The 22,954-nt window shown below is 47.4% G+C and overlaps 1 protein-coding gene and 1 long non-coding RNA gene across 2 annotated transcripts in view; one reads left to right on the forward strand and one right to left on the reverse strand.

Annotated features, from left to right (window-relative positions):
* Positions 1–22,954, reverse strand: part of Tspan14 (tetraspanin 14) — a 57,679-nt gene that overhangs the window by 27,557 nt on the left and 7,168 nt on the right. The gene's annotated exons all lie outside the window — the stretch shown is intronic.
* LOC127690649 (uncharacterized) lies at positions 14,028–16,764 on the forward strand. The gene is made up of 3 exons (XR_007979183.1): positions 14,028–14,371; positions 15,294–15,526; positions 16,542–16,764. It is a non-coding gene; the product is annotated as an uncharacterized LOC127690649 (long non-coding RNA).

Here is a 22,954-nt window from a genome sequence, read left to right on the forward strand (position 1 = left end):
GAGGTCAGCAGGCTGTTTGCGAAATCAGCTTTAGAGATGAGCATGACTGCAGCGTAGCTTGCAGTGTTCTGAGGAAATGACACAAAGGAGCATGATTCCTCTACAAACAGGCCTTGCCTATGCTCAGCCACACCCCAAAATATGCAGTCCATGTGACCCATCTAGACCCCACCTCTCACTCCCTCACCCTACCTGGGGCAGCTACCAGGAAGCATATAGGCTATGAGATAGCAGGAATGGCAACCCCACATCGATCCCAGCATCACCCCACCGCCAGAACAATTCCGAGAACCTACCCTGCAAGAACGAGTGGGAACACACTATCCCCCGTACTCAAAGGCTCTGAACACCAGGCTCATGGCCATGGTGTGAGCACCGCAGAATCACACAAGAAGCAGCAACAGGGAGAAGCCCTAGCTCTGTCAGATAAAGGCACAGGCATCTTGCTTGTCAGCATGGCCTGGCCCAATCAAGTCCCTGGCCTACTCAAGCCCTTGGGTCCTCACCTGAAATAGGCAATGTATGACTGACTGGTCCCAGTTGCTAGGAAGAGGGCCTCACCTGGGATCCTCAGAGTCAACCTCATGTTCTTCAGAGTTTAGCCACCCACCACGCTGTACAGGGCTGGCTGGGCTCTGCATCTGTCTTAACAAGCTCCTTGAGTGGCTAGCCCAGGAACCAGATCCATGCCTGGTGGAGCAGCTACTACACACTGAGGGGCTGCCCTCTCTGTGGGGACCCTGAGAAGCCTAGAGGGTCCGCTGTCTGGGTGCAGCACCCTGGGTAGGTTGTAATGTGTTCTGAAGAAAGAAACCTAACCAGAAATAACATTCCTCATTGTCATTTCTGACATTTGAAAGGTTGTCCCTTTCATTTGAGGACATCTGTGGAGGGGACAGAGAGATAATTAGAGACAGCTCAATTGTCCTGTGTAGGAGGAAAAAGTAAAGCCAGAGCTCAATCAGAACCAACCAACTTAGCTACTGAAATGTGCTGCTGAGCCAGGCGGTGGTGGCGCACACCTTGATCCCAGCACTTGGGAGGCAGAGGCAGGCAGATTTCTGAGTTCAAGGCCAGCCTGGTCTACTAAGTGAGTTCCAGGACAGCCAGGGCTACACAGAGAAACCCTGTCTTTGTCTCAAGCTCCCCCCCCCCTCCAAAAAGATATGTGCTGTTGAGACAGCAAAATGCCACAAGTGCTACCACTTGTTCCTCTTTTAGACAAGACAAGCCCAGCCAGTCTTCAGAGCACCAAATACATTCCTTCTTCTTCAGGGCTCATGGAGAAGCCTGGGAAGCAGGCCACATAAGCTCCCACAAGTCTAGAACTCCCAGAAGGCACTCCACGGCCACTGTCTACCCCACTGAGGTTCAGGCCTCTAAGAATGGCTCCTCTGTCTTCTCACCAGCAAACATCGTCTGCTTTGCATGCTGCTGCTGACTGACTCTGTGCCCCAGCTCCAGGCCTTCAGGGTCATCCTGTGATAGCACAGGGACCATCACACTACAGATCCTCGGTCTCCTTCAGCTCTAGTTCACAGTTCAGTGAGGAGAACACAGACACACAGGAGACCACACCGACACGAGGAAAACAGCACTCTGGAGTGTAGTAGATTCTCCCCATCCAGGTGCCATCCTCCCTCCCCATCTAGTTCATCCTCCTCTACATAGTAGCCCCACGACCAAAGAGGAAACAATTCTGTCCCCACAGACTAGATGCTGGGGTCCAAGCCCACATCAAAGAACTGCAACAGCCAAGACGTAAATTAAAAGTCCTCCCACGTAGTTTCCTCCAACACTTGGCACCCACGAGCAGCAGATTCACGCAGCAGTGACCACACACTCCCTGATCATCTGGGCTGAGTTGATCACACTCACACAGCATGTTCCTCCTGCAACTTACAAACCAAAAACAGACATGAGCATGTCATTTCCTTAGAACAAATGACAACTCAGGCCCTGGGGTAAGGGCATCCTCCGGCAGGCACTTCCCCATTCCCACCTCCCAGACTGGGAAACTGTTTCCAGGGGAATAAAAAATTCAGCCTTTTCCCACCCTACTACACAGATCATTCCCATAAGTCTCAGGGGTGGGGGGTGGGGGGGAGTAGGAAAGAGTCACTTACCTAGGCACATTCACAACTCTGATGACACAAGAAACTACACCTGACCCCAAATGACTCCAAGGTGTCCAGGGTCCCTGGCATCTCACCTCACTGGCAAAACTAAGCCATGTACCAACTGCTGACACCAGTACTTTTTACCTATACATACACAGACACACAAACACGCAGAGACAGACAGAGACAGACAGACAGGAGACAGACACACACAAACTGACAACAGAGAGAGAGAAGCAAAAACAGAGACCAAGACAGTCAGACACCCATGTTGACTTCCTAAAAGTCGGTAAACTTTTCAGACACCACAGACCTAGCAGAGAAGAACCTAAAGGCTACTTTGCATTGTTTAAGAAGCTGATTAGCATTCTGGGGGGGAATTAAATATGCAAAAATCAGTCTAAATATTTGAGGGGCATGGTACACAAGCCAGTACACATACACTCTGAAGAACAGGGTGTTCAGGCCCATCTTCTCTTTTAATCTTCTCTTTTGAGGAAACGGGGTAAAAAAGTGAAGTCTAAGATTACCGCCAAATTCCCACATGATTACAAGTTACATTAAGATAATGTAAGAAATATAAATAGCAAAAGCTTTAGTGATTCATGCCCAATAAAACAAAAGACTTAGGCTTAGTTAGGTAAACAGTAGCTATGAACAGAGGGGCAGCATAATTCACAGATAAAAAAAAAAAAATAGTCACTATCACTGACGATAAAATCCACAGACTACCCAAGGGCACTTGTTCATGCTTTCAAATTTAACAGAATGACATAACCACTAGTGTTAGGCATATCCATACCTTGCAGCAGATGGATATGTCATTACCCTTTGGAAAGCCAACAGTTACAGACATTAAATCTGGTTATATCCTTAATCCAATTAACTCATGACTAAGAATTTGCCTCATGAAAATAAGCCAGCAGAAGAAAGTGAATACGCATGAAGTATGAACCGTGAACATCACGGTTTGTGATTATGGAACAATTTGTAGGCATGTGGGTAAAGGCAAAGGAAAAATCAGACCATGAAAGGAAGCTGCGTTGTGTGGGTCTGTAAGTGATTTTTCCAAAAGAGTTTCCACCACACTTGCCATTACCATCTTGGCATTATGGACCCTGATGGAGGCCACTATAGGGGAGTGGAGTAGTGAGACCACAGTCATCATAAACTGATCTAACTCCCTGATCTAACTGCTGCATTAAAGCTGTAACGATCTTTCCCACTGACTTTTCTCAATTAAAAAAAATAGTGCCTGCTCAACTATAGATTATTTCCAATTCAATTCAGAAGAATGAAAGTGAGCTGACAGTGAGAGACCAGTAAGTAGACTATGGCTTTCAGCTGGCATGATTTGAACCTGGAATGTCTCTTTGTGTGTGTGTGTGTGGGGGGGGGGTTAATTGGATATTTTCTTTATTTCATGTCAAATGTTATCCCCTTTCCCAGGTCCCCCTAAGATCCCCATCCCATCCCCCGACTCCTGCTTCTATTGAGGGTGCTCCCCCCCCTCCCCACCCTTGAATTCCCCTACCCTGGGGCATCGAGCCTTCACAGGACCAAGGGCCTCTCCTCTCACTGATATCTGACAAGGCCATCCTCTGGTACATCTGTGGCTGGAGCCATGGGTCCCTCCATTTGTACTCCTTGGTGGGTGGTTTAGTCCCTCGGAGCTGGGGGGCGGGGGGTGTCTGGCTGGTTGATATTGTTGCTCTGTCTCTTGTGTTTTAAGTAACTGTCCCCCAACAGATGGCATCATCTGGGAAGGCTCTGAGGCCTTTAGGAGGTGGGGCTAGCTGGCAGGAGTAGGTCATTAGGGACTGGAGTTATAATCCTACTTGGCTTCCTTGTCTGCACTTGCTCATACTGCCAAAATCTCCATCAAGCCCTCCTTGTGGTGATGAACTGGGCCCACAGGTGAATTAAGTTACTTCTCTGTAATTTTGGTCACAGACATTAGAACAAATGCACCAACTTTCTGACTATGGCCCACTGAGAAGACTACATTTCATGCACTACGGGCATAGCACAGCACTTGCCTACCATACAGAAATCCCTGGCCTCAATCCCCAGAACTGCTGTGATGAATGAATGATGAAAGGATTAATGAACGAATGAATGCAGTGTGCACACAATGATGCACACTTTATTGAACCCTGCTCCTTACCACATGCTTTGCGATCCTTATTCCCTGCTATTCTTATTTTATTTGCACACAATAGAATCGACTATCACAATACACAAGAATCAACAATCATGCAGAGAAAAAAGTGACATCTGTTCCCCTTTTCTACTTTATGCAGCATTACCTTCTAGCTGACTCTGCTGCCTTGTCTCATGTCAACTTGACACACAAGCTAGAGTTATACGGAAGGAGGGAACCTTAGTTGAGAAAAATGCCACCACAAGACCAAGCTGTAAGGCATTTTCTTAATTAGTTATTGATGAGGGTGGGCCCAGACCACTGTGGGTGGTGCCATCCCTGGGCTGGTAGCCCTGGGTTCTATAGGAAAGCAGGTTGAGCAAGCCATGGGAAGCAAGCCAGTAAGCGTCACCACTCCAAGGCCTCTGCATCAGCTCCTGCCTCCAAGTTCCTGCCCTGCTTGAGTTGCTGTCCTGACTTCCTTCAATAATGAACAGTGCTATCTATGACAGTGTAAGCCAAATAAACCCTTTCTTCCCTAATTGCTTTGTGGTGATGGTGTTTGGTTCAGCAATACATTCCCTAAGACACTGAGTCTTCTCATTTACACCTGTGTATCTCTTGTAATGACTCTGTATCTATGCTTACATTACTATTCCCTGGTTGTCACTTTTCTGCATCACCTGCTTGGTGCCCACTCAGGAAGATGGCAATTTAACTCTACTCCTTTCCAACCCCATCTTTTCCTAGGCCACTCCCGCATGTTGTCCCAGCTCATCTCTCCATTCTGATTATAGTGAAGCTGGAGAGCTGGCTGTGGTCATTTTCAGAGTTGAAATTAGGATGAGCACGTGAGCCAGAAGGATGAGCCACATAAACCATGATTGTTTTTCTTTTCAGCTGTCAAAATCTGTTCTCAGTAAGCTATGCATCAGATACTCTATTCCTATCCTCGGAGCAGCGTTTCCAACATAGTAGACACAGACAGATGGATGCATAGTTCTCTTTGAGTACTACCCACAGGAGATGCTTAGGTGGGGTACAGGATGGCCTGAGTAGAATTCCAGGCTGGGAATCAATTCCATGGAGGAAGTGACATCATCTCTTGTCCTTCTATAATTCTAGAGAAGTCTGAATCTATATCTCTGATCTTGGATTACAACTGTTTCTATACTCTATAAGCTTTTGGGTCAACTGGTCTACCTACGTCGTCCAAGTGGTTTCACTGGCAGAGGAGCTTCCAACCTGAAGACAAGTACTTTCTTTTCTACCAAGTGTTTCCCTCCATGATGTTGCCAAGCTCTGCTGCTTTTTAACGGATGTGGGGAACCTGGGAATCCTTCAATGGCTCTCCCTCTCCCGCCCTATTATCTACCTCCTATCCCTAAGCTCTGTTTTCTGGAAAACCACTTTAACTTTACCTCCTACTGATTCTTAATAATTCTATGATATTTTTGCTCAGCTCTTGATTTTATAAACAACTTTCTGCATTTCAAATGTGCCTTTTAAAAATACTAGCTTGTTCTTATTTCACATTGCTGCAATTCTCTTAATCTAAACAAAATGTATGAACAGCTTTTCTCAAAATACTCTTATCTAAATAGGCAGACTCTTTCAAGATTTTTTTCTTTTAATTTTTTTGTAAGTTTTGCTGTCAGTCATAGTAGGTACTTTCCATTTGCTCAGTAATCCTTAATTAGGAACAAATAAAACAAGCTGGGCGGTGGTGGCACACGCCTGTAATCGCAGCACTCTGGGAGGCAGAGGCAGGCAGATTTCTGAGTTCGAGGCCAGCCTGGTCTACAGAGTGAGTTCCAGGACAGCCAGGGCTATACAGAGAAACCCTGTCTCGGAAAAAACCAAATCCAAAAACAAACAAACAAAAAAACAAACAACAAAAAGAACAAATAGAATGTTTGGAAACTGTGTCTTTAAGCAGGTAGATTTCTGTCCAGGATGATCTGGCTGAGCCCTTTGCTAAATCCATGTTCCCAACATTACAGGATTTCTAAGTGTTGTCTGTTTAGTTTTTGTTTGTACCCATTACCTTCGCCCTACCAACCATCAGTGTTTTGAGGGTAGGGGTACGGGGGCAGGGAAACAGCCTGGAAAACTGAAAAAATGTGGTCTCACCATTAATTCCCAAGAATACTTGGGTCTCCTAGGCTCAGGTCTTTCTCCTGAAGAGGGAGATGGATAGTCCACGGTAGGTGGAGGGGAAGAACTCTAAGATAAAACCACATCACCCGCTTCCAACTGTGCTCCTGTTCTCCACCCTCACCCCACTCTCCCCTCACCGTCCTTTTTTTTTTCTTTTTCTTTTTCTTTTTTTGGTCTGAGGATTTTATAGAAGTGACCTTCTCCTCTTCCCAAAATCACCTGCCACCATTAATTCTTATACTTTAAATCACTCACCAGCTTACTGATAGTTTACATTTTTTGTTCCTATTACCCACCCCTCCATTAATGCCAACAGGTACACTGATTCCTTTTCTAAAGTCCCCTTAACTCATACTGGGTTTTAAGAGAAAGCAGCGTTATATATGGTTGCTCAGATTACATTCTCACCCACTATACTCCTAGGAAGGAGTTTTCGTTGGTGCTTTTTATTTAGTAAGGTAAAAACATCAAGAACCATAACGTAGTACCATATGAAAAACAAAAGAAACGTTTTAATTCAGGCTACTCCCCAACTGACCTCAAAATGGTAAGATGCAGAGCTGTCTCTGGACATCTGTAGGGATGGCAAGGAAGTCAAGGCCTGGTCAGGTCCTTTCAGAAGCATGTAGAGCCAGCCAAACGGCTAGGCAGGTAAAAGCGCCTGCTACCAAACCTAATGCCAGAGTTCTAGCTCACAGTTCCCCACAGACACGCACCCGCACACACGAGGCAGCTATAAGTAAACATACATACAGAGTCATGCACAAAGTGCACAAATAAATAAAATGTGGTTTTAAAAAGTTATTCTTTGTTCTGTAGTTTATGCAGATCTTCTCAAAATTTAAATCAACTCTCTACCACTTATAATGCCTTATGTACTATAAATACTCTGTAAATTGTTGCTTAGTATATTATTTAAGAAATGATGGCAAGGAAAAATATATGTGTACAGACAGACACAATTTGTTTCCTGGGTATTTTCAATCTGTGGTTGGTTGGTTCCATGGCTTCAAAACCTGTGGGTATGTAGGGATGCCTGCAGTTACAGAAACCCTTCAAAACAAAGCTCTTGCAGGGCAGCAGTAGCCCACGCCTTTAATCCCAGCATTTAGGCAGCAGAGGCAGGCGGACTTCTGAGTTCAAGGCCAGCCTGGTCTACAGAGTGAATTCCAGGACAGCCATGGCTACACAGAGAAACCCTGTCTCTGAAAAATCAAAACAAAAAAAAACAAAAAACAAAGTTCTTTCCCAGCTTAGGGCAAAAAAAGAAGTCAGAGCCTCCAAACATAACCAGCTCTGTGGCACTGTTGCTGGCCTGAGGTGGCAGAGGCACCGTGACCAGAGAGTGCACTGCTCTAACTTAGAGTCAACAGCAAAACGTGGCGCTCTGTCCCAGAGCAGCGGAGAGAAGATCCTGTAACAGCCTGGATGGGTCTGACGGTGGATTTCCCCACCAAAGCTTTGGGAAAGGAGCACAGCGCTGCCAACACTGTAAGAGCCTTCAGAGACCCTACCCAGAAACACCAACTGAGCTTCCGCAGAGACCATAAGACAGCAAATCAAACATATGTGGGTTTAAAGCACCAATGAGGCCAGTGAAAGGCTAGAGACAAAGGCTATGAGCTCAGAATAAAGACCTGAATATTTATTACTATTATCATTATTATTACTGCTGCTGTTGTTGTAGTAGTTGACAGGAACTTACCATGTCACCCTGCCTGGCTTGAACTCAGAGATCCACATGCCTCTGCTTCTCCAGTGCTGGGATTAAAGGTGGAAACCATACCCAGCCTAAATAATTAGCTGTTTGGTAGAAGCTGATAAGCACTACATTGAAGTGTCTAGATAAAAGGTTAACTGCCCCACCCCACCCCCAAAAAATCAGTAACCTTCCTATATACAAGTGATCTGAGAAAGAAGTCGGAGAAACAACCTCCTTCACAATAGCCACAAATATTAATACAAAATATCTTGGTGTAACTCTAACCAAGCAAATGAAAAGCCTGTATAACAAAAACTTCAAGTCTTTGAAGAAAATAATTGAAGAACATATCAGGGGATGGAAATATCTCCTGTGGTCATGGATTAGCATAGTAAAAATAGCCATTTTACCCAGAGCAATCTACAAACTCAATGCAATTCGCATCGAAATTCCAACACTGAGCCAGGTGTCAGTAGCACGCTTCTTTAATCCCAGCATAGCATTTGGGAAGCAGAAGCAGCCAGATCTCTTGAGTTTGAGGCCAGTCTGGTCTATAGGGAGAGTTCTAGGACAGCCAGGACGACACACAAAAACCCTGTCTCAAAAACAAAACAACAACAACAAAACCCCACAATTCTTTACAGATCTTAAAAGAAAAAATAAAATAAAATAAATCTCCAGGACAGTTAAAACAATCCTATACAGTAAAAGAACTTCTGGAGGTATCACCATTCTGGATTTCAAGCTGTACTACAGAGCAACAATAATTAAGACTGCATGGTATTGGCATGAACATAGACAGGTCGATCAATGAAATCAAATCAAAGGCCCAGATTTAAATCTGCACACCCATAAACACCTGATTTTTGACAAAGAAGCCAAATTTATACAAGGAGAAAAAGAAAACAGGCTGAGCAAATGGTGTTGGTCTAACTAGAAGCGTGTATGTAGAAGAATGCAAACAGATCCATAACTACCACCCTGCACAAAACTGAAATCCAGTGGATCAAAGATCTAAACATAAAACCAGATACAATGAACCTGATAGAAGAGAAAATGGAAAACAGTCTTGAATGGATTGGCCCAGGAGACAACTTCCTGAACATAACACCAACGGCTCGGGCACTAAGACAATTAATAAATGGGACCTTATGAAACTGAAAAGCTTCTGTAAAGTGAAGGACACCAAGAATAAGACAAAAAGGGCAGCCTACAGAATGGAAAAAGCTCTTCGCTAACCCTACATTTGACAGAGAGCTGATATCCAAAATATACAAAGAATTCAACAAACCAGACATCAACACACCAAATAACCCAATTAAAAAATTGGGTACAGATCTAAACAGAGAATTCTCAACAAAGGATTCAAAATGGCCATGAAACACCTAAAGAAAGGCTCAACATCCTTATCAGTCAGGGAAATGCTGATCAAAACAACTTTGAGATTCCATCTTACACCTAACAGAATGGCTAAGATCAAAAACACAAGTAACAGCTAACCTAGTGAGGATGTGGAGCAAGAGGAACGAACACTCCTCCATTGCTGGTAGAGGCACAAACTTTTACAACCACTTTGAAAATCAAATCGGCAGTTTCTCAGAAAACTGGGAACTGATCTACCTCAAGACCCAACTACATTATTCCTGGGCATATACCCAAAGGACTCATGTGCAGCTATGTTCATAGCAGCTTTATTCATATAGCCAGAATCTGGAAACATCGTAGATGTCCCTTAATCAAAGAATGGATGAAAAAAAATGTGGTACATTTACACAATGGAGTATCATTCAGATGTTAAAGAAAAGTGTCATCATGAAATTTGTTAGCAAATAGAAGGAAGTAGAAAAAAGTCATCCTGACTGAGGTAACCCACACAAACATGTATGTACTCACAAGTGGATGTAAAGTAAAGGACAGTCATACTACAATCCACAGACCCAGAGATTAAGTAACAAGAAAGGCCCGAGTGGGATAGGGGGATGGATGGATGCATGGGCCTCCCTGGGAAGGGGAAATAGAATCGAATTCATGGATGGACTCGGGGCAGGTGGACACAGGAGCAGGAGTGTTCAGGTGGTAGGGACTACTGAGAGAGACCACTGGAATTGGGGCATCTTAGGGGCAAAGTAGAACCCCAGTGCAATGGAAACTCCCTGGAATCTACAAGGGTGACCTTAGTGAAGAAGATTCCTAGTGATGTGGAACATGGAGTCTGAACTGGCCATCTTCTGTGACCAGGCAAGACGTCCAGTGAAGGGATTGGGACACAAAACCAGCCACAAAACCCTTGACCTACAATTTGTCCTGCCTACAAAATGTGCTGTGGTAAAAGTGGCACAGAACTTGTAGGAGCAGCCAACGAATGACTGGTCCAACTTGAGACCCATGTAAGCAGAGGGAGCCCACGCCTGGCACGGCCTGGATGACCAGAAACGGGAGGGAGGCTGGCCGGAATGCCCAGCGATCTAGGATGGAACCAAATACGACTAGGGAATGACGAAGGCAATGGAATGACTCCTAATGATATTCAGATATACTCACAGAATGGACCCTAGCTTAATCATCAGAGGCTTCATCCAGCAACTAATATGAGCAGATGCAGAGACCCACCGCACACATTAGCTGGGGGAATCCTTCAGAAGAAGGGACTGTAAGAGCCAGAGGGGTCAGGGACGCCATAAGAACACGGCCCACAAAATCAAGTAACCAGGGCTCATAAGGAAGTCACAGAGACCGAACCAACCATAGGGCAGCCTGTTTACATCTGATCTAGATCCTCTGCTATATGGAATACAACTATCTGTTATAGTTAGTTGTATAGCTTGGTGGTTTTGTGGGATTCCTAACAGTGGGATTTGGGGCTGTCTCTCTTTTGCAGCTTTTGGGACCCTTTTCCTCCTACTGTGTTGCCCTTTCCAGACTTGATTAGGAGGGTATTGCAACCTAGTCTCACTGTAATTTGTTTATCTAGTTGACATACCTGGGAAGCCTGCTCTTTGCTGAAGGAAAAAGGAGGAGTCGATCTGGGTAAGAGGAGTCATGTGTGGTGGGGATGAGGGGTGGTGGTAGGGAGTAGCTTCGAGGAGAGGAGGGAAGGGAGACTGCAGTCCTCGTGTAATATATATTAGAATGAATTAAAAAGTAAAACAACTTGGGGTTGAAAAAAGTTCACTGCCTGCTCCACTCATTTCCAGATCTGCTATCTGTCCTCAACCTCTGGTAGTTGGAACGAGCTGTGTAGGGCCTGTGGCTTGGGGTTCAGCTGTGCCACACCCAAAGGAGTCAAGTTCTAGCTTACCCAGAGGCCAGCCTCCTCAGGAATTGCTAGGGTTTCCACTCCCAGTGGCTGTCAGCTATCTCCTTTTTCTTACTTGCCCTCTTAGGACAGTGTGTGGGGTAAAGCAAGCCCTGCCACCGTGGATCAGATAACACGACCGGGAACACGAGCTTGCAGAAGTGCACATCTCAGGCCCCTCGACCTCAATCGGTATTTTAGTAAGATTAATGTTGAGAGGCTCTGGTAGCAACAGCTCCTTTCTGGTAGATACAAGTCAGAGGAAGCAGCAAGAAAGGCAGGCAGGCGGGAAGACTGTGGCCAAGGAAAGGAAGCCAGAGGATAGTGAAGGAGGAACCAGTGCTGGGAAGGAGTGGCTCAGGTGCTCTAGCCCTGCCCTGCAGACCCTGACTAACCACACAGCACCAGCTGCTCCTCCATGCCTACCATCCTCCTGTAAGGTACATCACATCTCAGAGCCTCTCTCCACTCCTACTCTTGGCTTCTGGTGTCACATATGCCCTGCCACTCAACCCTGATCCCCAAAGCCCAAGCAAAAGCGCAGGCCTTGGTCAACTCCCATGGTCCCTAAGGTCTCGTAGTCAGCACTCACTGAGGCTGAGACATCTGTGTGAGTTGTTCTTCCCTCCTCTGGCTTCCTGGGGGGGAGGGGGACTGCAGCTCAGATCTTCATCTCTCACACTTACCTCATGGAGGTCTCTAAAGCTATTCCCATCTACCTTTCCTCCCCCATGTTCCCCCCCCCCTTGCTTTCTGAACACCCAACTGACCTCAGTGACTTTACTCCTTCTCCCACGCCATAACCACCTACCCGGCTTCATGCTTCACGGAGTTAATGATCCTTGCGATTTCCCCTCCCTCTCATTCTCCAGAGCAGGCCATTAACCAAGATTCTAGCACTGACGCCAAGCTGAACCAGGCCTTTCCCAAGGAAGAGTTGCCCGATTTTGTAGTGATAGGACCTTTCTAAGTCTCCCAAGTAGTTCTGTTGGGCCCTGGACATTTCCAGTGAGAAAGCTTTGGAACTTACAGGGTAATAGGAACAAACACTCCTTTACAAGCTGAGGAACAGGTGGGCCCGGGAGCGCAGACTAGGAAACGGTAAATACAAGTGGGAACAGAAGAGCGAGGGCTCAGTAAGAGAGGCATGTTACCACACGCCAAGAGAGCAGCCTCACTACCCACAGGAATCTCACAAACAACTGGTTCATGCTTCCGCCCAAGGCGCTACTGCTCTTCAAGCAAAAGCCAGGCCATCTCTCTCTGACTATCTCTCTCTGACTCCCCTCAGAGTCAGAAGTGTCTATACCCTCTGCCGACGCAGTCAGTCCCTCCCTACTCAACACCCAAGGCCTGCCAGCCACTCACTGGGATCAAACGTGGGGCTCTGCCCCACGAAGACACTGTAAGGCTTCAGAAGAGGTGTCTTCCTTTATTACAAGTATCACCTTAAAGTACGGTTGTAGCAGGAGGACATGAGAGTCCCAAGTCTGTCAGGCCCTCAACCACGAGAGCTTCAGGAGAAGCTGCCCAGCTAGCCCTGACCTGCTAGGCTTTCCCAGGAGCCCAGCACTTTGTGTCTGACTTCCGGTTAGAATACTGCACATACCAAGTTAAATACTGAGTACTAACAAGCCACTGAGTGTCCGGAGCACCGGGACTCCAGGCTAATTTAGAGTCTGCTTTTGTCTGCTTTGGCGCAGGCTGCTACACAGGGAAAGGTGTTACGGGAGGGTGGATATGGGTCAGGGGAGGGGCTCCTAGAATGGAGGTCACCTAATTGAGGGATTTTCAGACTTACTCTTTTTTATGATTTCTCTACAGCTACAGAAGCCTTTGTTCAAAAAAGCTCTGACCCAGAAAGCCAGCATGGTGGCAAGCAGAGTGGGTCACTTTTCTCTGCAGTTAGCTGACTCCATGGGGAGCCCACTGGAAATGATGAGCCTGGTAAAGTGGAGCCCAAACAGAACATGCTGGTTAGTCCAGGAGATGTTTCCAGGAGGTTCCTTCATTACCCATTACCGGATAGGATATACCTGGAAAGGCACTTTTAAAAGAAACAAAGATAAATAAACAAGAGAGGAAAAAGAGCTCCTTACAGGAAAAGGCCAAAGGAAAACTGAAGAGAGAGTTATAAAATTAGATTATCACCATCTAGTAACTGTGATGAATATAACCCAATCTGTCAAGATTCCTACATTTTCAAAATGTAGGTCTTAAGCTCCTCCCACAGGACACTGACTAATTACAGAGGGGCAGCCTAGTAACCTAGCTGCAGAGAAACTAGCTGACAGCACACTACTGCTCACATCACCAACAATGAGTCAAACTGAGTCAAATCAGCCTCATGTGGCTGCACCTGGGCCGGCTGCTTCTGTAGGAAGCGCTGTGGGGAAATGACCGGTCTGTAATCGCGCAGAAACATCAAGCAAACACAAATTATAAGTGGCTCCATAAACTAGGGGGCCTCAAGTCAAAACACACTCTGTAGTCTTTTTCTCTTCAGAAAAAAAAAAAAAAAAGGAAGAAGGGGGGTAGTGAGAGGGGAGGAGGGGAAGATCTGCTGCAGCAGACAGAACATTAAGGCAACAAGACAGTGGGCCAGGCTGGGGTTTTCAGAATGATTCATCTCACTGCTTGTAGAAATGCAGTGCAGACTCTGCAGGCTCAGGTGAGGCAGGGCCCAGGCACCCAAAACTGCCACCCTGCCCCTCCCTGCTTTACTAGATCATTTCCTACATCGCTTTGCCTCTGCCATCAAAGGCAAAGCCACCCACTCACAGGGCACAGGCCGGCACTGCCATAGTGTTTGCTTTGTGCCTGATAATCTTCTGAAAATAGCAAGTCCAGACCAAATGTCTACAAGATCACCCGGCAGGAGCGCCGGAGGGCCTCGGCCAGTTGTGCACAATGTGGAGAATCTGGGCCCGCTCACAGCACTTCAGGACGGGGTAAGAACTCAGATGGTCATGCTGTACCTCCAGAATTCCAGAGATATAGACCAGGCCTTGGGCCAACTCAAAAATTCTCCAGCGGGAGCCATAAGGTTCCCAGACCAGCAGGGCTGAAGACAACCTGCTTAGCATCCTCTCAGTGCACAGGCTAGCTGAGAAAACGCCTCTTGGTTTTGAGAGGACACTTCACAACTTGTTTGTGCTTCTTCATGGGGCACAGTGCAGATAACCAATACAGAAGGGTTCCAGTTCCAGAACATGGCAAGCAGACACCGGAAAGCAGACCAGGGAGTGCTGCACAGAGCAGCTGGTTTAAGTATGAAAGCAGAGAGGGCACCAGTTCTGCAGGCTCACAGACAACTACCTCACGGAACCAGATTCGCCCTTCCATGCATTTTATCAACTGAGCCCCCTGTGTACCCCAGCTCTAGGCTGGGCCCTGGGGACAGTACCTAAACAAATCCACACAGCCACCTTTGTGAGCCCAGCATGAGGATGAGAGCCACTCGTGAACTTGACTCTCCAAACGGGGAATGAGCCAAGTCTGGAAAAGAAACCTTCGCTCCATTAAGGAAGTGTCGGAGCTCAGCCTGTCTCGGAACTCAACCTGCACACCTAATGGACATATACAATGTTCTCTTTTATGTGGGCTGCTCCCACCCTGACCCTGCTTCTCTAACACAACAAAACAACATGAGAGAATTTTGAATCATACATATTTATTCCTTGTCTCCACTTTTTCCTACCTAAAAGACATAATGATTATGGTTCAAAAATGATTAAAACTTTGTGCATCCAAAATTGCATTGTATGCTACAATACATTATGTTTTGAACATCTAGCCATCACTGTCCCCTCCTCAGGATGGTATTCTAAAATACTCTAACTTTTCCCTATGTCTTTTTTTTTTTTTTTTAAGATTTATTTATTTCTATTTACACTGGAGTTCTGCCTGCATGTCTGTGTCAGATCACCTGGAACTGGAATTACAGACAATTGTAAGCTGCCATATAGGTGCTGGGAATTGAACCCAGGTTTCCTGTGAGAGCAGCCAGAGCTCTGAACTGCCGAGTCATCTCTCCAGTGCCCTGTTTTGACAGAGTCACTTTCCAGCCCAGAGAGGATCCTGACTCTGGGCCTTCCACAAGCAAGGTAAAGAGCCTCAGGGAAGGAAGTAACAGACAAAACAAACAAGCAAACAAAAGCCTTGCAGAAGCAGCTCAGCTGGGGGGGGGGGGGGGAGTGACGTCTACTAGGGAAAACCAAATAAAGCTAAGCAAGTACTCAAGACCATCAAATGAGAAAAGGAACCAGAGGGGCTCCTGCAAACCCTGGAAACTGAATCGTGAGAAACGGAGGACGGGGCAAGCAGATTAGCTCCTAAGACACAGCCCAGGAAGGGTGGGAGCTGGTGGGGGGTGGGAGGGTGAGCAGGTGAGCAGGTGGGCAGGTGGGCAAGTGGGAGGGTGAGCAGGTGGGAGGGTGGGCAGGTGGGAACTCTTTCTCACAGCGCGTGACAGAGCGCAGAGGTTAGCCAGTGCCGGAGACCCATCTCAAACATTTTTTTGAAAAGCAGAGACTCCAGCCAGGGAAGCAGATCAGTGCCTTGCTCAGCCATCATCAGAGAGGCTTCCTCCTACAGCAGATGGGAGGCACAGACGGAGAGATCCACAGCCAGACACAGCAGGGAGTGAGAGGCCCAGGAACACTCAGCCCCAATCAAATGTCTCCATGAAATCCCCCTCCTTGGGGCTCACGGGACGAAGAGGCCGCAGAGTGTATGATACAGAGGGAATGGTGGACCCCAGGAAAACAAGGCCTTCTAAATCCACATGATGGATACCCATGTAACACTGAGGCAGCGTGCACAGGACCTGCATGGGTCTGCACCGGTAAGGTGCTATGAGGTGCTACGGCTAAAAGGAGAAGACGCATGCCCAGAAGCCATCTTCAATGGATAACCACTTGCAAATGAAAAATGTCTTTCAGGGGAGTCTCTCTCAGCAGGGAAACAAACTACTCCTAAGTGTAGGCAGTACATACAGAGCTAGACTGTCGACAGAAAGTCTGTCTCACAGTGTCATATCAGGGCTTTTTCTTTCTTTTTTAATTTTAACTACTATTATCATTATATTTGTTTTTCCTTCTTTTGTCTTTTACCGTACAGGTTCTTAGCATACACTTGTGGCTTCCGGTTCAGCCTGTTATGGGATTTCTGAATGTGCACGAGTAGGGCTCTGCTTCCTGTGCCTTCTCTTAGGCTCTTCTCCTGGGCTTTGTCCAACTCCAGGTGCTGGTCTGCTTTACCTGATTACATCTTATTTTACTACCCTCTTAAAAATAAACAGGAAATGTCAATTCATATTTTCTTTTCTGAGCAATTTATTTGAACGCCAATATATATCAAAACATCTTTGTATAGAATACTTTTGAGTGTCCCCAAAATGCAAACTACACATTCATCCTGATTCTGACGCTGTCCTCCAGCTGGTACAGGCTGAGGAAGACAGATGGGGTGGGGTAAGCAGTACCAGATGGCCCAGGGACACTCCAATTACCCACTCAGCTCCCTGCCCCAAAGATGACCCCACCGGCAGACTTAAGGGGGCTTACTGGGTCTCGGCTCCACCTCCAGACACGCAGCACCCAGGACACGGGGGTTACATTGCACACCCGAGGAAAGAGGACACAAAGCTGGTGTTTCAGACCTCTTAACAGTGCATGACTTCACAGAAGGCCAGAGGGTAGACAGCAAAACCACAAAACAAAGCCAGCGTGTGAAAATAACAGGGAAGGAGTCAGGGTCAGTGCCACTCAGACTTGAGAGTGCACATAAGCACCTGGGAATCTCTGTAAAGACAGGCTCGATTAGCTGATCCTAGGTTAACCTTCCCTCCCGCCCAAGGCGCTGCATCTCAGAGGCTCCCAGGTGCTGCTACTGCAGGTGAAGAGGAAGGCGGAGAAGTCTGTGCTGACAAGCCATATACAGGTACCTGGAGGGCAAACGGCCATTAGGGCACAAGTACCCTTACTGCGTCTAGACTTGCACGCTTTCCTGGAGAAACACCTCCACTGTGGAATGAATCAGTATGTTAGTGTAGCCTACCAGATGATCGAGGGATTTTTCTTTGTTTTTGTGGAGCTAGGGTGGAAGCTAGAGGGATGCCTGCACAGTGGGTAAGCCCTACTCCACTGAGCCGAGCCGCACCCCCAGCCCTTGCGGGTTATTTTTATTCCCATTTCGCAGCTGTGGAAGCGACTCTAAGCAAATGAGTGAAGCCTGCCTCCTCTGAGGCTCTTAGACTTCCAGGGCTGGAGAGCTGTTATTTGGAACAGTGACAAAGGCTGTACCTGTCCTGCCCTCAAGCTCCCTTGAGGGGTAGAACAACAGCAGATGGGGTAGGGAGCAGGCAAGGGGACTGAGGGTAAGGTAAGGCTGAATGGGCAAAGGCCAGAATCGCACCCAGAAGATGCCAAGGAAAGAATGTTTTGCTTCTTGCTAATAAAACAGAAATAAAATTTAAACACCCCCCCCACACACACACACACACTTACGCGTGAGAAAGCCAAGAAATACAGGAGAAAGATATTTAGGTATATCTCTACATTTCTGAATTTTACTTTGCTGGTATGACGTCACTTTGGTGAGGGGTAAAACAAAAAGCTTTATTCTTCAAGATCCAACTTCACAAAGAGAGTAGACCAGTAAACACGAGTAAAGAGGCCTAACCAAGAAGATGTCCACAGAGGACCTCACCAAAGAGGCACTGGTCTCCCTGTTCTGATGAGCCCCTAAGACCAGACAGGATGGCAGGGTGTGGTGGGTGGGGCTCAGGGCTGGGCAGTTCCAACAGGAGCCACAGACATTCCTTCCGAAAGGGAGAGGGAAACCTTTCGTCCAGCTTAGCCATCTGACGGATTTTCTTCTACAAGATGCTAATAGAACAAGGAACGTTCAAGACAGTGATCTGCCCTTTGGAGTTGAGACTCACAGCTAGAACCTCGCACAGTTTGTCTGCGCAACCCTTTCCTCCATTACCCAGTCAGAGATCTATCCCCACCGTCCATGGCGGAGAACATCCCTCTGTGAACTGTCAGCGGTGAGCCACTGCTCCTCCAGGATGCAAGCCCCACCTTCTAATCCCCGGGCTTCGATCCTGTGCTCCAGCACCAAGGCTTGCTTTTTGTTGCTATGATAACACATGATAACACACCGGACAAAAGCAACTTGGGGAGAAAGGGTTTGTCACTCACTGTCCCCCATGGAGGGAAGTCAGGGCAGGAACTGAAGCAGAGGCTTGCTCTTGCTTATAGGCTTACTCAGCCTGCTTTCTTATATAACCTAAGACCACCAGCCCAGGGATGGCACCACCCCCAGGGGGTAGGAGGCCCTTCCACGTCTATCACTAATCAAGAAAATGCCCCACAGACTTGCCCACAAAGCAATTTGATGGAGGCATCAAATCAGTTGAGGTTTCCTCTTCCTAGATGACCCTAGGAAAAAAACTAACCAGCACAACCAAGCAGCCTGGACCGTGACCTTTCCAGAGATCATCTGGATGCATCTACCCCAAATGGGAGCCATACTTTACACACATAATAATTAATGCCAGCGCTTTCTGATTTGAGTCTCATGAATCCTCCATCTGCTGCTGACTTAGAGACAGGCTAGCATACAAGCTTCTGGGACTGACTGTGGCCCCTTAAAGACAGCTGACAATAGTCAAGTCGGACAGCCAACCAGGCTCTATCTGAAGATAGTAATTTCTTAAAGAGTCAACGGAAAGCCGGGCAGTGGTGGCGCGCGCCTGTAATCCCAGCACTCTGGGAGGCAGAGGCAGGCGGATTTCTTAGTTCGAGGCCAGCCTGGTCTACAGAACAGAGTGAGCTCCAGGACAGCCAGGGCTATACAGAGAAACCCTGTCTTGAAAAAATCAAATCCAAAAAACAAAAACAAAAAAACAAACAAACAAACAACAACAAAAAAAAAAAGAGTCAAAGGAACTGTTCTGGGAAAAAAAAACCAACCCAATATTCCAAAGGCTCTTAACAGGAATGACTTACACAGGCTTACACAGGAAACAGGAATGACTGGGGCAGAGGAAACCCCAGTTAGCAAGGCTGGACCCTGAGATGGGAGTGGCCCTCCTAAGAAACTGCTTCTTTAGAACACCAAAAACTGGGAAGGGAGGAGAGAGAGCCATCAAGAGGAAAAGGACAGGGACTGCTTCCCTTCAATAGGGAGAAAAACCACAACCCTAGAGACCAAAATCAACTATTCATCCACTTCTCTAGCGCCCTTCCAGTGAGGGCTAAGAGTTCTTCTGACAGAACTTCAATGGTAATCTTACTATACTGTCAGGAGATGCTTTTTCTTAGGATCAGATGACCAGTTCCAACATACCTATGTATGTATCCTAAAACACACACACAGCAATGACCCAACATTGCCTGGTCCCACCCAAACCTGAAGAGCTCTCCTTGTCAGTCACCGTGTGATCTGGTAAGAGGGTGACAGAATAAACAAGGAACGGAACGCTTGTCTTTGCTGGGAGCTGGAGGTACAGCTAGGGAGCTAGCTGCCAAGCCTTTTGCCAGGTAGGTAGACTTGCACTGTGAAGGCTTCTCCTGGTGCTGTGCACACGCTGCTGCTGCAGGCTTTTAAGTGCTCAGAGATGGCTGAACAAAGAGTGAGGCTCGGCAGGCAGCGGGGGTGGTCGCTGGCTGGAAAGCAGGCTTTTCTGCAGCTGAGACTCAAGGAGGGACAAGGGACATGATATGGGGTGAGCACAAAGGAAGACGGGGGTGCCTGCAAGACTGACGGCAGCTGAGGCACGTGCCTGGCCCCCACCCAAGGGTGCAGCTGGTCAGGGAGAGCTCTGTGGACATGTTTCCCAAGGTGGTGGGCAGGCAGCTGATGGGCACCCTGCTCCTTCCCAGCTGTTCTGATGGTTACCCAAGGAGCTCCAGGCACACCAGGAGGCATAAAAACAGAAAGGGATCCTAACACAGGTGCCCACAAAAGGCCCAGGAAGAAGGCAGGGCTGCAATCTGAGAACCGTAGGACCCAGGAACTCAGGGCTTTCAGCAAAAGACCTCCACTAAGCACAATGGGCTACAGCAGCCATTAACAATAGCAGCCCTGGCCCCTCCCTCTCCTCCTCCTCCCAGTTTCTTCCCCACCCCCAAACCACGACGGGAGGCATAGGGAAACCAGGGCAGAGCCCATGAATAGCTCCACTGTCAGTCCCGAGGCCCCGCCTCCTCAGCCTCACAGGTCAGGCCTAGCTGCCACCAGATCACAATAGAAACCTCTGTGCTACAGAGGGCCAAGGCTCCCAACAACAGAGCCTCCAGCATTGGTTGCTCTGGGCTTCTCATGGGGACTGCATGTGACTATAGTGCTGCCGAGGCCTCTCTGTGGGAGGTTGGTAGGACAGGGGCACAGGCCACAAAATCACCAGACGGGGCATAGAAAGGAGTCTCCCTAAAAGCTTCCTGCTTCCTGTCTTGCACTGCCCTCCTATGGGAAAGCCACACAGGACAGCTCTGGCTATTTCAGTAGGACACGGTGGCAAGGAAGCTGTGAGAAAACTTTAAGACTAAGTAGCCAGTGACCTCTGGACGTTGTACAGGACAGACCAGTTTCCAGCTTGTTTAAATCATTTCCCAGAGTTTTGCAGTTCAAACCTATTCAGCTTCTCACGTGGCGCTTCCCACCTCCCCAGGCGGGTGGCCTCCTCAGACCCCTCAGGACATGTCTGGGTGCACAGGCCTCACGGGCACAACACAGCCAAGAGCTCCAAGCATGTCATGGGAGGAGGATGGTATGAACTGAGTCACTAGCAGGAGAGGACAGGAAGCATCACACAGCCCCCTGCCGACTCTCGCTGCAGAAAGAGAAGATGGCCCTAGAGCATCAAGCCTCAGAAACCCCTCTTCCTCTTGGAATCAAAATGGCGGTGCTCTGTTCTGGATGGTCACCTCAATGCTTCACTTTTACACTAGTCACCTCAAACTCAGGCAACCAGGCTTGTGAAAGCAAACAGTGGCCAGGCAGTGGTGGTGCACGCCTTTGATCCCAGCACTTGAGAGGCAGAGGCAGGGGGATTTCTGAGTTCAAGGCCAGCCTGGTCTACAGAATGAGTTCCAGGACAGCCAGGGCTACACAGAGAAACTCTGTCTCATATATATATATATATATATATATATATATATATATATATCAAACACTGAAAGCAACCAGTAGGGGGCTGGAAAAGTGAGTCAAGGTTCACTTAGCAGCAAAATGACATGCTAAAGAACGGACAAAGCATGTGCGCTAAAATGGAACAATCCCCAGATAGATCTTAGAGCAATGGAAACTGCATGCCACGGTGGGAATAAGCTGGAGCAGGGTGGGGTGTGCACGGGTCTCCTGCCACACTTCACGGATGGTGGAGGCTTGAAGAGGCTACAAGTGTGGGTTTCTATTATTTCTCCTGTGCATTTTGTCTAATTTTTTTAAATGACAAAAAAGTTAAACTTAATTCAATATATTTAAAATGTCTAAAGTTTGTGGCTAGAGGTACCAAAAAAGAGTAACCATAGTGCATACCATACCAGGTACACTTACATTACCTCTATAATCTCAATACTTAGGTGATTTGACGCAGAATGATGAATTCAGAGTCAACCTAGGATATGTAGAAAGAGCTTATCTCAAAGAATGAAAGAAAGAAAGAACAAAAGAAAGAGAGAAAGAAATTAAGAAAGAAATTAAGAAAGAAAGAAAGAAAGAAAGAAAGAAAGAAAGAAAGAAAGAAAGAAAGAAAGAAAGAAACGGGGAGGGGAAACAGGGAGAGGAAAAATACTTTATGAATAGCTCTCTTTAGGCAGCATCTGGCATCTCCCTAGAACAAGATGTTGTGGGGGAGGGGAGGAAGAAGACACCGAGGAGGCCAGGGGAAGGCAGTACAGGCCTCTGAGACCACTCAGCTCCACTTATAACTTCACCCCAACCCCCAATAGAAAGTTCTCCTATGAGAGAAAAGCAAGAAAATATTTTGATAATGACATAAAGAAAACTAAGCTTTTCCATACCAAGGGCCACCTGTAGAAATTCAAAGTCCAAGATGCAGGAGAGAGGGAGGGGGAAGAGAGGAAAGGGAAAGGGAGAGGGAGAGGGGGAGGGAGAGGGGGAGGGAGAGGGAGAGCGATTGTCTGTCTATCTGTCCAAAGGAAGCCTGAAGCCTCTCTCTTGCTGCGAGGAGATAAAGCAATGGTGATCAGAGCCAGTGGAGGCCAAGGAATTGGGAGCGAGACCTGAAGAGCAGGGAGTGGCCCATAAGCATCCAGCAGCCGCTTCTCCTGGGGCCTCCCCAGCAGCCAGCACGGCTCCAAGTCTTAGTGTTATGAGCCCATCCCCATTTTAGCAGCTAAAGAAAGCTACTCCAACAGATTTCTAGGCCTGGCCCCACTCCAAGAACAAGCTAAAAACAGTTTCTCCAAAATCTCAGCTGAAAACCTCAACCCCTTAGTACTAAGCTGCCTGTGCCTTTCAAGGAGGGAAACTGCAGCACAGGGCTGAGACATGCATCT

Source organism: Apodemus sylvaticus, chromosome 8, assembly GCF_947179515.1.
Source record: "Apodemus sylvaticus chromosome 8, mApoSyl1.1, whole genome shotgun sequence".
NCBI lineage: Eukaryota > Metazoa > Chordata > Mammalia > Rodentia > Muridae > Apodemus > Apodemus sylvaticus.